The 14023-nt window shown below is 41.4% G+C and overlaps 1 protein-coding gene and 6 non-coding genes across 8 annotated transcripts in view; 1 reads left to right on the plus strand and 6 right to left on the minus strand.

Moving 5' to 3' along the window:
- cacna1g (calcium channel, voltage-dependent, T type, alpha 1G subunit) overlaps nucleotides 1–14023 on the plus strand; it is a 258783-nt gene that overhangs the window by 88443 nt on the left and 156317 nt on the right. The window lies entirely within an intron of this gene.
- trnam-cau lies at nucleotides 5030–5101 on the minus strand. Its single transcript has one exon. It is a non-coding gene; the product is annotated as a tRNA-Met (tRNA).
- Nucleotides 5108–5180, minus strand: trnar-ccu. The gene has a single exon. It is a non-coding gene; the product is annotated as a tRNA-Arg (tRNA).
- Nucleotides 5776–5847, minus strand: trnam-cau. The gene has a single exon. It is a non-coding gene; the product is annotated as a tRNA-Met (tRNA).
- Nucleotides 5854–5926, minus strand: trnar-ccu. The gene has a single exon. It is a non-coding gene; the product is annotated as a tRNA-Arg (tRNA).
- trnam-cau lies at nucleotides 6525–6596 on the minus strand. The gene has a single exon. It is a non-coding gene; the product is annotated as a tRNA-Met (tRNA).
- Nucleotides 6603–6675, minus strand: trnar-ccu. The gene has a single exon. It is a non-coding gene; the product is annotated as a tRNA-Arg (tRNA).

Genomic DNA, 14023 nt, shown 5'->3' on the forward strand with positions numbered 1-14023 from the left:
GTTAAAGTCAATTTACTGATCTGAAGCATTTTTTAAAAATGTAATCATACTTCTAGTTTCACTAAAATTGCGTGCATACACATCATTTTATTTTATGAAATCTGAACATTGCCTTTGAGAGGAAAGGAAAGTAACAAAGAGGAGAGGAAAGGAAAGGAAAATAACGAAGAGGAGAGGAAAGGAAAGGAAAGAACAGGGACAGAAAGGAAAGTAAGAGGAGAGGAGAGGGAAGGGAAAGAAAGGAGATGGGCGGAAACGAAATGAGAGGAAAGAATACAGTGAAAAGAGAGAGGAGAGGAAAGGAAAAGAAAGAAAAGTAGAGAAAAGGAAATGAGAGCAAGGAAAGGAAAGAAATGGAAAGGAAAATAAAATAAAAGAAGGGAGAGGGAAGGAAAAAGAAGCAGAGGAAAGGAAAGGAAAAGCAACAATAGAGAAGAATATGGAAGGAGAATTTGGAGAATAAGATGGTTTGAGATGAATAAAGAAACAGGAAGAGGTTTTGAGTGTGCTGTTGCTAGGGCAGCCCGAGCCCGTCGACTCCTTCCATTGCTCTGCTCAGGGATATGAGATGTGATTTAATTCAGCGGGTCTCCTCTCTGGGGCGCAGATGAATGTACAGCCGAGAGGTTAAATGCATTCTCATTAATTCCTCGCTTCCTCCATTTCAATCTCCCCATCACTCTCCGCATCGATATGTTAAGAGATCGTAAAGGCACGTAACCTACACGCTCGCCTGCTCTTGTCTGTCTTTGATCCATCTCACACTCTATGGAACAAACTGACTCTCCAGTTTTCTCACTATTTACACTCTCGCATCTCTTTCTTTTCCTCTCTCTCACGCTCTCGACATGCTGTTGCCTCAGTCCCTCCTTACTTCTCATCTTTTTCATTTTTTTTCAGTGAGAGCCTGGTTTAACTTTACAACTTCTTCAAGTAAAATATTTGCCACAAGACATGATTTTCAAATTGACTTGGATAGCATAGTATAGCGGTAAGAGAAAAATTAGGCCGTGTGGTGAAAATTGTTTCATTTAATGTGTTTATCTTGTGTGCAGCCCAGACAGAACCTCAACTAAAGCAGAAATAGGACTTCTTTGTTCTTGTGAAAGAACACAAACAAATACATGTTACAGCCCCACTGCACCGAAGTGTGCAGAATCACTTTGTGTGGTTTGTTTATATTCCATCTCCAAAGATTAAAACAGACTTTTAGAAGGTAGTTAAAGGGAGTAGATGTTGCCATGTTTTTGAATGAATGTTCCAAAATAGTATAACATAACTGTTAATTAGATATTAACATTACACATTACAAAAACTTTCAGGTCCATGTATCACTCCAAACAATTACTAACAGTTACTAACATTACACATTTTAAACTATAAAATACCCATAATTATCATTAATTGAATTATGTCAATCATCCCAATAAACATCACTAAAGTAATGTAATGTACAAAAAAAATCTGCTCTTACCACCTCCATTTAATGTTACATCATTTTCAAAAACATTACTCCACAAGCTATATACCAAAATGAAAATGATATGACTATATGATTTCTTAAAGGTAGGCATCCTAACTTTAGATTTTGCTTGTCTGTCACCATTAGTCAACACAATGTACTGTATGCTAAAGTGTTTGCACGAGTCACTGGTGCTTAGTGTGAAGCCTGCAGCCGGTTAGCATCTAACTTACTTGTTAAGTGGTAAGTAGATCATTGGAAAAAAATATATAAATAACTAAACCGACAAACAAACAAAACAATTTGATAAGATGATCTGTTAGCATCAGAAACAGTCTCTTTCTAATATCCCAAAAGTGATTTTATTCTTTCAGTCTTTGTTTAATAACTTCCTGTTTTGCATGTTTTTCTGAAGGTGACCAATACTAATATTAAATTTGTAACCTATCATGCTAGCATCAATGCTAATGAGGGAGCTCAGCCAGGCCTCTCAGTGGCTCTCCTCACTGATGCAGGCTAAATGAGCCCTCATCTCCTGACACAGCTAATGGCTCCTGTAATGGTCCCGGGCCACTGTGTAGCTGCAGGGCAGGAAGAAAGATGACTCATGCTTTATGTGTCAGCACTGTTGAAAGGTTGCTCTGAGGCATTATTTACAATTTGTTTTAATGACACTTGAAAGATTTCAGCTTTATTACAGTGTGGCTGGATAATATCAAAAGTAATCAGTGATTCGTTTGTTATTTAATACATTTAAATGTTTTAATTGTTTGAGAGGCTCTAGGGATGGCGTTGTTGGTCTGTCTGTCAGGGGATCAGTGAGTCCATCACTTCGGTCCACACTGAGCCATCTCAACAATTAATGGATGCATTAATGTGATCTCTGACTTTTCCTCTAGCGCCACCAGCAGGTAGACATTTGTGATTTTGAGTGTGTTGTCTCAACAACTATTGAATGAATTGCCAATTGAATAGCTGTCAGTACAGACATGTCATGTCCCCCCCCAAAAGATAAACTGTAAAAAGGTTGGTGATCCCTTACAGTTTTTATCTAGCAACATCATCAGGTCAGAATTTCAATTTGTCCAAAACTGGCTTATGAGCAAATACCTACAAAACTAATGCCATTCCCATCAGCCTCAGCTGCACTTTGTGTTTAGTGCTAATCATCAAATGTTAGCATGCTAACACGCTAAACTAAGATGGTGAACATGGTAAACATTTTACCCGCTGCATGTTAACAGTGTCATTGTGAGTGTAAGTACCACTGTGCCTAGGTACAGTCTCACAGAACTGTTAGCACGGCCATGGACCTTTGGGGCCAATATTGATCGCAATATTTGAGCGATAACCATGTCTCGTAAACTAGATTTTTAATCTAAACAGCAACATAAACATTCTTGATAAATATCCCTTATACTTGGTTATTGGAGAATTCCAAGAAAGAAAGATATGTGCCGAGTTGGACATTTTGCAGTTAGAAAATGACCTTGTCACTGCTCGCTGGTGGACAAGCTATGCAATGGAAAGAGTAGTATAAAGAGTAACATATCTTTTCCATTTCTGTACTGCAGTTTTTTGTTACTTATCAGCCATCATAAACGCAGATACCAGTATATCTGCCATCTGTTAAAGTGTATCCTTCAGACTCCAATTGTAACACCTTAATGTATATTTCTAACATCAAACAGCAAGTAGAAAATAGTATCACTGTTTTGCTTTTCTGTGGTATATCCCCTCTTCTAACACTGTTTCCCAGTTGATAAACAAACCTGGACAAACTACAGATACAGAAGAGAGCACATCAGAGAGCGCTCCAGATAAGAGTGAAAAAATAATGGATAAGCGATGATTTAGCCAATGGAGTAGTTTCGATGAAATGTCAAACTCTGGCTGTAATGTAGCAGCTTTAATGTTAAGGATGGTCTCTTTTTTCCCTGAAGGAGCGATTTCAGTGGAGCACATTCTACTCTGAATGCTACTGCACACACTTAACCTTCCATCGTCCCCCCGCAGCTACGGTACAAAAGCGATGTCTGCGGAAGGCTAATAAATCCAGCGCAGATACAATGGGAACGCTGGGTTACAGAAAGATACACACTGAGAGAAGAAGAAGGAGAGAAAGAAGGAGGGAGAGGAGTTGACAGGCAGAATGAGCCATGAATTTAAATTCCTTGCCGAGATGGAGCTTCTGACATTTGTGTAGAGCCCATTGCTACATGGAACTGCTGCAGGAGCTTTCAGGCCTGAGTGGAAGACACACACACACACACACACACACACACACACACACACACACACACTGGTTCAGCCTGGCATGGAGGATGAAGAAACGTCAGATCTCTGTGCGTGTGTTTGCGTGCGCCATTACCCCGACTCCTATGAATGGTCTTGATTGAGCTGAAAAGTCTCTGTCACAATATTATCTCCCTCCACCTGTGAGGAGTGGATCTCAACTGAATGGCAGATTACAGTTAGCCTGCCCTATTGTCCTCACCACATGATGCATACACCGCCTTCATCGGCACGTATGGCTGTCCGCCTGCTTATCTGAGTGCACCTGTGTGTGTGTGTGTGTGTGTGTGTGTGCGCGCATGTGACGAAAGCATCTGACCCCTGTGCAATAATAGCATTCACACTTGTGACAGGCAAAATTAGCATACATAGTGGCTGAGATTTATTTTTGGGAGAGGTTGCAGGGAAATGTTTTCACAGAACTGATGGCACCTGTTTCGGGGCCAAAAAAGAAGAATATATACGTATATATACACAACTTTGGATCCTATCTGTTAAGATGTGTGGGGACGTAAATACAGAAATAAATACAACGTTTGGGGGTAGCTTTAGCCATTAATGCCAAGATAGCCAAACAGTCAAAGAAAACCGTACCTGAACAGAATTACTAATTAACACAGTAGATCCAAGGAAGAAGTTGATCAACCTCTGGGATTTGCAGAGGGCTTCCAGCAAAAACCCTTTATTAATTCTGAGTAATTTAATTGTCTAATGCTTTATAGATCTTATATTAGTATCCGCGCTGCTGCGCTTATAGTTTTGTCATGGTAGCTGTTTTCACAAAGTTATCGTTGTTTAACTGTTAAAATCACGAATGTTTCTATTTCTAACATCCAGTGCTGTAGTGGATGCAGATTTCCCTTGGAATATGGACAGTAAAGCCCAGGAACACATTTTCATTTACTTTTTTAACAGAGCCAGTTTATAACCAGCTTTGTGATACCGGTTATCCAGGATAACAAAGGTTACGCTCAGGAAAGTCAGGTAACTCAAAGAGAGAAAGACTAAATTGAACTCGCTTGATTACGCGAGTGGCTGGATTACGCTGCTACTGGTACGCTGTCACTGGGTAAAGTCAAAAAGCCGTGGAAGAAACTGCCCAGCTGCCAGTAAAGCACTGTTAGCAGAGGATGGTTTCGATGCATCGACCTTCGTGATACAGGGTGGAGGACGAGGATCATTAACTATGGCTGGATTATGCTGCTAATCCTTTCAGAGTGTGTCAGTCGCAAAGTGGTGGAAGAGACCGCCCAGTTGCCAGTAAAACACTGTTAGCAGAGGATGGTTTCGATCCATCGACCTCTGGGTTATGGGCCCAGCACGCTTCCGCTGCGCCACTCTGCTGTAAATCACCCCAGATGGGACTCGAACCCACAATCCCTGGCTTAGGAGGCCAGTGCCTTATCCATTAGGCCACTGGGGCTTCACGTCCCGTACGTTGGCCAGTTCTGTGCAAATCCAGTGACTTCCACTATGACGCAACGATATGGGAAGCACAATGTTGGGTTTTAAACAACATAACAATGGCAGTGGTAGATCACCATGGTAACCTATGCTGCATGGCTAACCTGCTCCAGAGCAGATCACCTTCAAAGTATTAGAGCAGAGCCAGCTGATAACCAGCTTCCCATGTCACTGGGTAAAGTCAAAAAGCCGTGGAAGAAACCGCCCAGCTGCCAGTAAAACACTGTTAGCAGAGGATGGTTTCGATGCATCGACCTCTGGGGTAGACACAGTAAAATCCTGACAGAATAGAGAACTAGAGACAAAAACTGTGACATAGTGCCAAAATGTGAGCCAGTTGATAACCAGCTTTGTGATACCGGTTATCCAGGATAACAAAGGTTACACTCAGGGAAGTCAGGTAACTCAAAGAGAGAAAGACTAAATTGAACTCGCTTGATACAGGGTGGAGGACGAGGATCATTAACTATGGCTGGATTACGCTGCTAATCCTTTCAGAGTGTGTCAGTCGCAAAGCGGTGGAAGAGACCGCCCAGTTGCCAGTAAAACACTGTTAGCAGAGGATGGTTTCGATCCATCGACCTCTGGGTTATGGGCCCAGCACGCTTCCGCTGCGCCACTCTGCTGTAAATCACCCCAGATGGGACTCGAACCCACAATCCCTGGCTTAGGAGGCCAGTGCCTTATCCATTAGGCCACTGGGGCTTCACGTCCCGTACGTTGGCCAGTTCTGTGCAAATCCAGTGACTTCCACTATGACGCAACGATATGGGAAGCACAATGTTGGGTTTTAAACAACATAACAATGGCAGTGGTAGATCACCATGGTAACCTATGCTGCATGGCTAACCTGCTCCAGAGCAGATCACCTTCAAAGTATTAGAGCAGAGCCAGCTGATAACCAGCTTCCCATGTCACTGGGTAAAGTCAAAAAGCCGTGGAAGAAACCGCCCAGCTGCCAGTAAAACGCTGTTAGCAGAGGATGGTTTCGATGCATCGACCTCTGGGGTAGACACAGTAAAATCCTGACAGAATAGAGAACTAGAGACAAAAACTGTGACATAGTGCCAAAATGTGAGCCAGTTGATAACCAGCTTTGTGATACCGGTTATCCAGGATAACAAAGGTTACACTCAGGGAAGTCAGGTAACTCAAAGAGAGAAAGACTAAATTGAACTCGCTTCGTGATACAGGGTGGAGGACGAGGATCATTAACTATGGCTGGATTACGCTGCTAATCCTTTCAGAGTGTGTCAGTCGCAAAGCGGTGGAAGAGACCGCCCAGTTGCCAGTAAAACGCTGTTAGCAGAGGATGGTTTCGATCCATCGACCTCTGGGTTATGGGCCCAGCACGCTTCCGCTGCGCCACTCTGCTGTAAATCACCCCAGATGGGACTCGAACCCACAATCCCTGGCTTAGGAGGCCAGTGCCTTATCCATTAGGCCACTGGGGCTTCACGTCCCATACGTTGGCCAGTTTTTCACAACGTAGCAACTTTATTTTTGTCTTGTGACTGATCTATAACCAATAAAGCCACGTATAAACGTATAAACCTTTTATAAAGGGTGGCTTAATTAGAAAGTGGTTCCAGTAGGACATAGGAGAAAATGATTGTTGCTGTAATAACTTTTCAAAGTGGTAAAATCCTGCATAAAAGAAGTGTAAACTATCAGTCTGACCTTAGACCTAATGCATTACTTTGCAATAAATTATGCTCAGATTGTTTCATTATATTAACTTGCACCTTGAAAACAGTGTAGCAATACAAGAGTGTATCTGTTCCTCTTGACACATTGTTGAATGATGTGGTGACTTTGATTAGTTCAAAATAACCACATCATGGTTCCATCAGCTATTGCAACAGTAGATACTGCACACCCGGAATCTAGACTTTCTGTCTCTTTTCATACAAGCGAGTTGAGAAATTCAAACAAGTCCTTGGTTTAAGCTGCATTTGTGTCACGACTTATTCTGCACAAATCGTACTTTGGGACACATAAAACAATATGTGTGTGTGTGTGTGTAATAATGTGTAATATCTGGACCACTTTTTATTGGAGAGGTGTCATTATTCACCCATTTTGCTGTGCTTCCTGTATTACCACTATTTCGTCATTCTATATTACTACGAATATTAAGGTACAAGAATTCTCCAACATGTTTGTTTATTAATTGTTTCACTTTTATTATTTGCTTTTCACAATTACAGTGTTGCTATGTTGTTTTCCTTTCAAAATATTATCCCAGAAAACTAGCTAAAAATGTGGAGAATTATAAATATTAAGGGTTGCAATTAACGATTATTTTCAGTGTGGATTAATTTCTCCATTCATCTATTCATTTTAGGGTATAAAATGTCAGAAAATAGTGTAAAAAGTTCAATCACAGTTTCCTAACACCCAAGGTGATGTCGTCAGGTTGCTTGTTTTCCCTAAACAACACTTCAAAACTATACTGTACCGCTAACTATAGAATAAGACAAAGAAAAACAGCAAATCTGTGACACTCAGAAGCTGGAACTAGAGAACGTTGGGCATTTTTGCTTGATAAATGACTTAAATGATTATTCGATTATCAAAGTAGTTGCAGATTCTTTTTTTTTCTGTCGATTAAGTAATCAATTCATTGACAAAAAGTCAATAACAAACAAGGAGCTGATCAGGACCTGCTGAAATCTCCCTGCCGAAATGCCATGACATTATACTTCACTGTCGGGGAATGAATCCCTGCTTGCACCCTATCCAGGGAGGTCAGAGGTCAGGGTCAGCTGCAGCACAGACACCAAGGAGCCGGTAGGCTGTCAGGGCCCTTTAGCAGGGTGCATACATGCTGTGGACGTCTTGAAAGACAGACTTCCTACCAGTAACTCCCCCCTGCATTGACTGACTGCGTATGATTTAACCACAGCAGGCTGTGTTCGTGTGCAAAAACACATGGCAATATTTGAATCATGCGCAGGAATGTTTCTGATCTGCAGATCTTGATTGTTCGTCAGGAGCCGCAGCACTTCACACTCGGGCACCATACTGTATCAAATAACTGCTTTGACACTTAAGTGAGTGAGTGAGCCGCGTCAAGTCATTAGGGAGTGTTTTAAGTGCACTCAGCATTAGTGATTAAGTGCACTTAGAACATAAAGGCTCCGTTCAGGAGGTGATGAGAGGCCGTGTAATGCTGGCACGCACATGACGCATTGATAACATGCAATACAGCTTGCTGATGCCTGTGCGTGCCTGGTGGACACGTGTGTTTACACTTGTTCTCAGGCAATGTGAGAAGCAACATGGGCGTTCACACACACACACACACACACACACACACACACACACACACACACACAGGCTGGTGTGTGGTGTCACTGTTTAGGCTGAGAGGTTCACGCAAGCTTGAATACAAATGGAGAGAGAGAGAAGCTGCCTGAATGTTTTATGTGTGTCCGTAATTGTGAGTGAGAGATAGACACACAGAAGCACATTGTCATACACACATATACACAAATACACTCAAGAGTTATTATAAGCAAGCACATGAAAAATGACACATACCGTATACACACGAGCATGCACGCGCACACAAATGTACCCACACACACACTCGCACTGCAGCCGTGCACACAGTGAGATACTGTGGGAGACATAATCGCAGTAACAGGGGAGGGATACACCTTTCCTGGGGGAGAGACGGAGGCAGTAGGAGACAAAGATAAGAGGAAGATAAAGATGAGTGAGATGGAAGTCGGGGGTAGACGGGAGGAGGAGGAATGCCAGTAGCTCACATACAGCAGGAATCCCATCCAGCTGTTACTGCAGGGAGACAAGATAAGGATGGCAGAGGGCAAAAGACATAAGTGTGTATCGTCATTGGCATAAAAAGTTTACTTTTAATTATTATTATTTTAAATGAAATCAAATTGTAGATGCTTTGTATCTAAAATGAAAAAGTGATGAGAACCTGGGGCCAGATGTAGGTTTACACCTTAAACTCTGTGTACGCACAAAGGCAGACCATGAATGGATGTAGAAACGCCCTTAAACACCCGTTTGCATATCAATCGTTGCGCCCCCTCCACCACTCGTTAGACCTGAGAAGAACGGCAAAGAAGAAGTGCGATTTCACCGACTGTGTCGTTTCGGCGAGGTTCTCCAGCGGCGCCAGCTGTGGCTATTTATGGTGCCCATACCACTAATTAATCACATGTCCCTATAAACCATCGTCGCAGTGATACCTCATCATCATTATTAAAGGGTGAGCAATGATTCATTTGTGGAGCTCATATTGAAACAGACTTTATAAAGTGCTTCCCAATTCTGGATCAAATATAAATAAAAATAATTCATCACTCATAAATAATTTTAAATGAAGTTTATAAATGATGCCCATGCTACACCTTAATCAATATTTTTTATATCAGCTTTGACTATAATGAATCTATGTAACATAAAATGTTTGCTAATAGTGGCAAAATGACCCAACTCTGCAGTTCTACTGAGTTTGTTAGACACACAGCTCACCAAAGTTAGCTTACTAGCTAGTGAAAAAAGTCTGACATTTAGCAGCGAAAGCCCCAGAAAAGTTTCTCAGGTATTGGTAGAGACTCAGTGAGACTGTATTTACATATAAATACATATAAATATGGAAATACATACATATATACAGTATATATACAATACACTACGCAATTAAGAGGATAAATCCTATCAGTGTAAACAATAAAATGCATAGGTTAATAGTCCTTTCTCATGAAAAACATTTTGACATGTCACAGTAGGCAAAGCACAGACTGTAAATAATTAATGATGGCTGAATTCTATTTAGCTGCTTCAGTTTCAGAGACCTGGTACTGAGCATGCTGGCTCACTGTCATGGCTTACTGGGACACTTGAATAGAGCAGAGCCTTAATGTTATTAGTAACACCTGTGCTCTTCCTACTAAGACAAGTCAAAATGTCTGCTGTTAAAAAGGCCTATGATGTGCAACATTTGTATATATGTTAGTACATTTACATTTTGCCATCAGTGATTAATCCCGTATCCACAGTTAATGGTATGAAGCTTTAACAATTGCTGTTATAAACAGTCAGTGTCTGGTAAGTCTTTACAGGGTTCGTCTGGTGCACAGGAAGAGAAGGCTTTTCCATTTCTGGCAGCAGCAACTGGTTTGTTTGGAATAAATATAGAAGGATGAGCAGTGCTACCTGCCACCTACACAAAATCAAAAGACAAAGACTTTACAGTACTGCCAACACTGTTTCATTGACAAATGATCGCTGAGAGATGCAGTGCAAAACCACCACAGCAATGAACACAATGAGCAATAGCAACACATGTAAAACCTGAATGAAAAGTTGACTCTTTTAAACTGTTTCTGTGTTATGATATACCCATCAAAGGGTTTCAGTTTGCCAAAGAATATTGCATAACCATCCCTTACATTATCAGATTCACAACTTAATTTTGCTTCAGCAGTATGTTTGCAGATTCATCCCTCACTGTTTCAAAGAGTCTTAGATTGGATTGACTCACCACAAGTTCTGTGCTGTCATTTGTTGGCCCATTTCACACTTTTGTGGCTGTCACGGCGAATGAAAGCCAATTTCTTGAGGCTTGTCTGAACTGGGATTAGGCTGGATGAAATAACGTAATTAACTTTTTAGTTTTGTTTTCACATAATGTGAAAGTCTCAGAGATACTCCAAAAGTTGCAGAAAATGTTCCAATAGAGTTAAAATATTCTGTCCCTCTGTAAGTCTCTTCACAGGGAGAGAAAGAAATGGAGGGTAGAAATTAGGGATTGTGTGAGCAGTGAGCCGTTCACCACAGGTCACTTGTGACTATTCCCTCTGAGGCAGGCGTGTGTGTGTGTTGGGCTTCTCTGGTCTCCGCATAGATGTACAGCCAGTGAACCATGGTGACAATATACACACATAGACACACACACACATTTCAATTTTGGTAAATAGTCAGCTTGGTATCATCAATGTCAAGAAACCTTGGAGACCTGTGACTGATGTGGTGTCTACAGAGCTTTTCCTGTATGTTTAGATATTAAATCCAATCTTTGTTCGTCAGAGTCATGCAACATGTTTCACGCTCCACTGACGTGTGATACAAAGTTTCGGGGAATCAATATCCTGATTGCAGAGGCTGTATTGCCACGTGCTGCTACACCATTATGCTCCACTGGGAATGCTTCAGGCCAGCACGTCCTGTTGACTCCGATGAGTTCAAAACTCAGCTGTGCGTAGAGTGTGTGCGTGTTTGGGGTGTAGGGAAGGGTGAGCTGGCTGACATCAGCTCAATGTCAATTTATCAAGGCCTGGTCCCATGTTGTATGTGTTCATGCATGTGATCAGTGTGTATGTGTCTGAAGTTGTGGGCGTGACAGTAAAGATATTGTCCCCATCACCCTGAGCCTTAAGGGGGTTTCTTATATTACAAGCTCTGCAGGCATGCAGGCTTTAGCTAATGCAAAATAGATGAGTAATTACTCCCCAGCAGAGACAAGAGGAATGGCTCCTTCATTAAACAAAAGGGAACAGAGATAGAAGGATGGACTATTAGAGGAGAAAGCAATGCAGTCATTTTATGCTCAGCATGGCGGTAAACATTTCTGCTCTTCTCTGTTTCACACAACGCTTGTTCTCTCTCAGTCTTGCATCTTGGGTTGTAACATCTGTCAGTAGTTGGGCTTTCTGGTTATTTTTCCAACGGACTGTTGATGTGCCCTGTTATCTATTGTGCAATGTCCAATGTTTTGAAGAGCAGGGTGCTTCCCTGTTGGTCCAAAAGGGCTTTTATATCCAGGCAGATAGAAACCATTCACACATAGTTAACAGAGGATTTCATGTACATATGTGTCTCTTGCAAAACAAGTCACATGCACTACAAAAATGTAATTCTCTAAAAAAAAGATTTTACATAATGTAGTAAAAAGTCCCCCAAAAAGATTTAATATTAAGAGTATTAAGTATTAAGAGAATAGTTTGACATTTTGAGAAACATCATTTTTTGGTTTCTTGCCAAGAGTTTGATGAGAATCAATACCACTCTCACTGTGTGTTAGATATTGAACTGGAGCCAAGAGCCAATTAGCTTAGCTTAGCATAAAGACTGGAAGCAGGGGGAAGCTGCTAGCTCTGTCTGAAGTTCACCTATCTAAAGCTCACTAATGAATTTAATCTCATTATTTAATCTGAACACAAACAAATGTAAAAACAACAACATGTTGTTTAACAGGGAGTGACGAGTTGCAACTTGCTGAACAGTGGCGGGTTGCAATTACTTCCTGGAGCCTCTGCTAGTTGCCGGGGAGGTCATTCCTATGTTCCCAGGGTCCCATGTTCCCCAGTTCTAGGGTTAGGGGCTTAGGGAACTTAGGACCCTGGGAACATAGATACGCTTCCGTCGCCGGGCTACCTCACAGCGACTACAAGATTTGGAAACATTTCATTTAAAGGGCTTGGCAAGGCTGATTTCAACTTAATTGTTTTGTCTTTGCCAACACCTACAAGTCATTCATAGTTGAATTTGAAGTTAAAAGTTAGACCTGAGGGAAGTTTTTATTATGTTTCTCTACCTGAAATATATCTCTTTTGCTACAATTAAGTACAACTAGGAGCTTTACTGTTGCATGGTTAGGATGAGGGATTTCATTCTTGTGGCAACACTAGCAACTCCTACATGTTTGTCAGGCACCTGCACAACTAAGCCTAGAACTGTGGAGAATAGCATGAGCTTCCCATGTATTTTGCCCTCTTAATGAAGCTCCTTGATAGCAAGTGATGCTATCATGTGTCATGGAGGTAGCACAAGTCTGTCACACAAACTCCCAAGGACAAGGACTACAGTTCTCTTGGCATTCCAAATTGGAAGAGCATATCAGGTGTTGATCAATCAACAGGGATTGATCATCACCTGATAGATAATCAACACAACACCTGCCATGTGCTCTCTACTGAAATGATTTTCCCTGTCCTTGTCACAGCTACAAACTAATGTGTTAATGTATAGGTCTTCAGAATGTCCTGAAACAACTGCAGTGGAGGTAAGTGGAATTATCCAAAGGTAGAATATCCCACTTAAAAATGTAAAAAAAAAACTGAATATGAGGCTGAAAATGAGTGGTGTGTTAAACATCTGGAGTGATGTATGGTCAGTATTAAGGAATTAACCTGGGGCAGCTGTTTGCTAAAGACACCAACTGTTTGATAGATTGTATGGCCTGGAAATAACAGTGTACCCCATGTGTTGGGTACACTCTTTTGGGCTTTCTAGGCAGGCTCATCCTTCTCCAAAGATGGGACGGATGAGAACTTTGGGTTGAACACACACACACACACACACACACCACACACAAACACACACATAGATTCCCATGTGAACCTCTACATTTTACTTACAGTGAACTTTAGAACAGTGAGAGGCTAGCTTCTGACTGAGCTAACAGGAGTTGATATATTTATACATTTCTCTGTTGGATGACTCATCTATCAGTGGGTGTCCTGTGCCTTGATCTCCTTCCAGAATTTTTGCTGGATTTTTCCCTTCCTCATCTCCAATTCCTTCTCTTCTGCCTTTTAAAATTTATTTATTGATTTTCATATTTCAAGAATAAAGGTCATCTTCTTTTTAATTCCTGTCCAACTCCCGTCCTCATTCTCGCTCTTGTTTTCTTCTTCAGTCTGATAATGATTTGGAGAGCTGAAGCTCAGACAGACAGCCAGACAGACAGTAATGAGGGCAGGAATACTGATTAGTGCAATGAGTGGCTTGTTCCAGGTTATTACATTGTATACTCTGGAT

The sequence above is a fragment of the Siniperca chuatsi genome, linkage group LG20 (genome assembly GCF_020085105.1).
Source record: "Siniperca chuatsi isolate FFG_IHB_CAS linkage group LG20, ASM2008510v1, whole genome shotgun sequence".
Classification (NCBI taxonomy): domain Eukaryota; kingdom Metazoa; phylum Chordata; class Actinopteri; order Centrarchiformes; family Sinipercidae; genus Siniperca; species Siniperca chuatsi.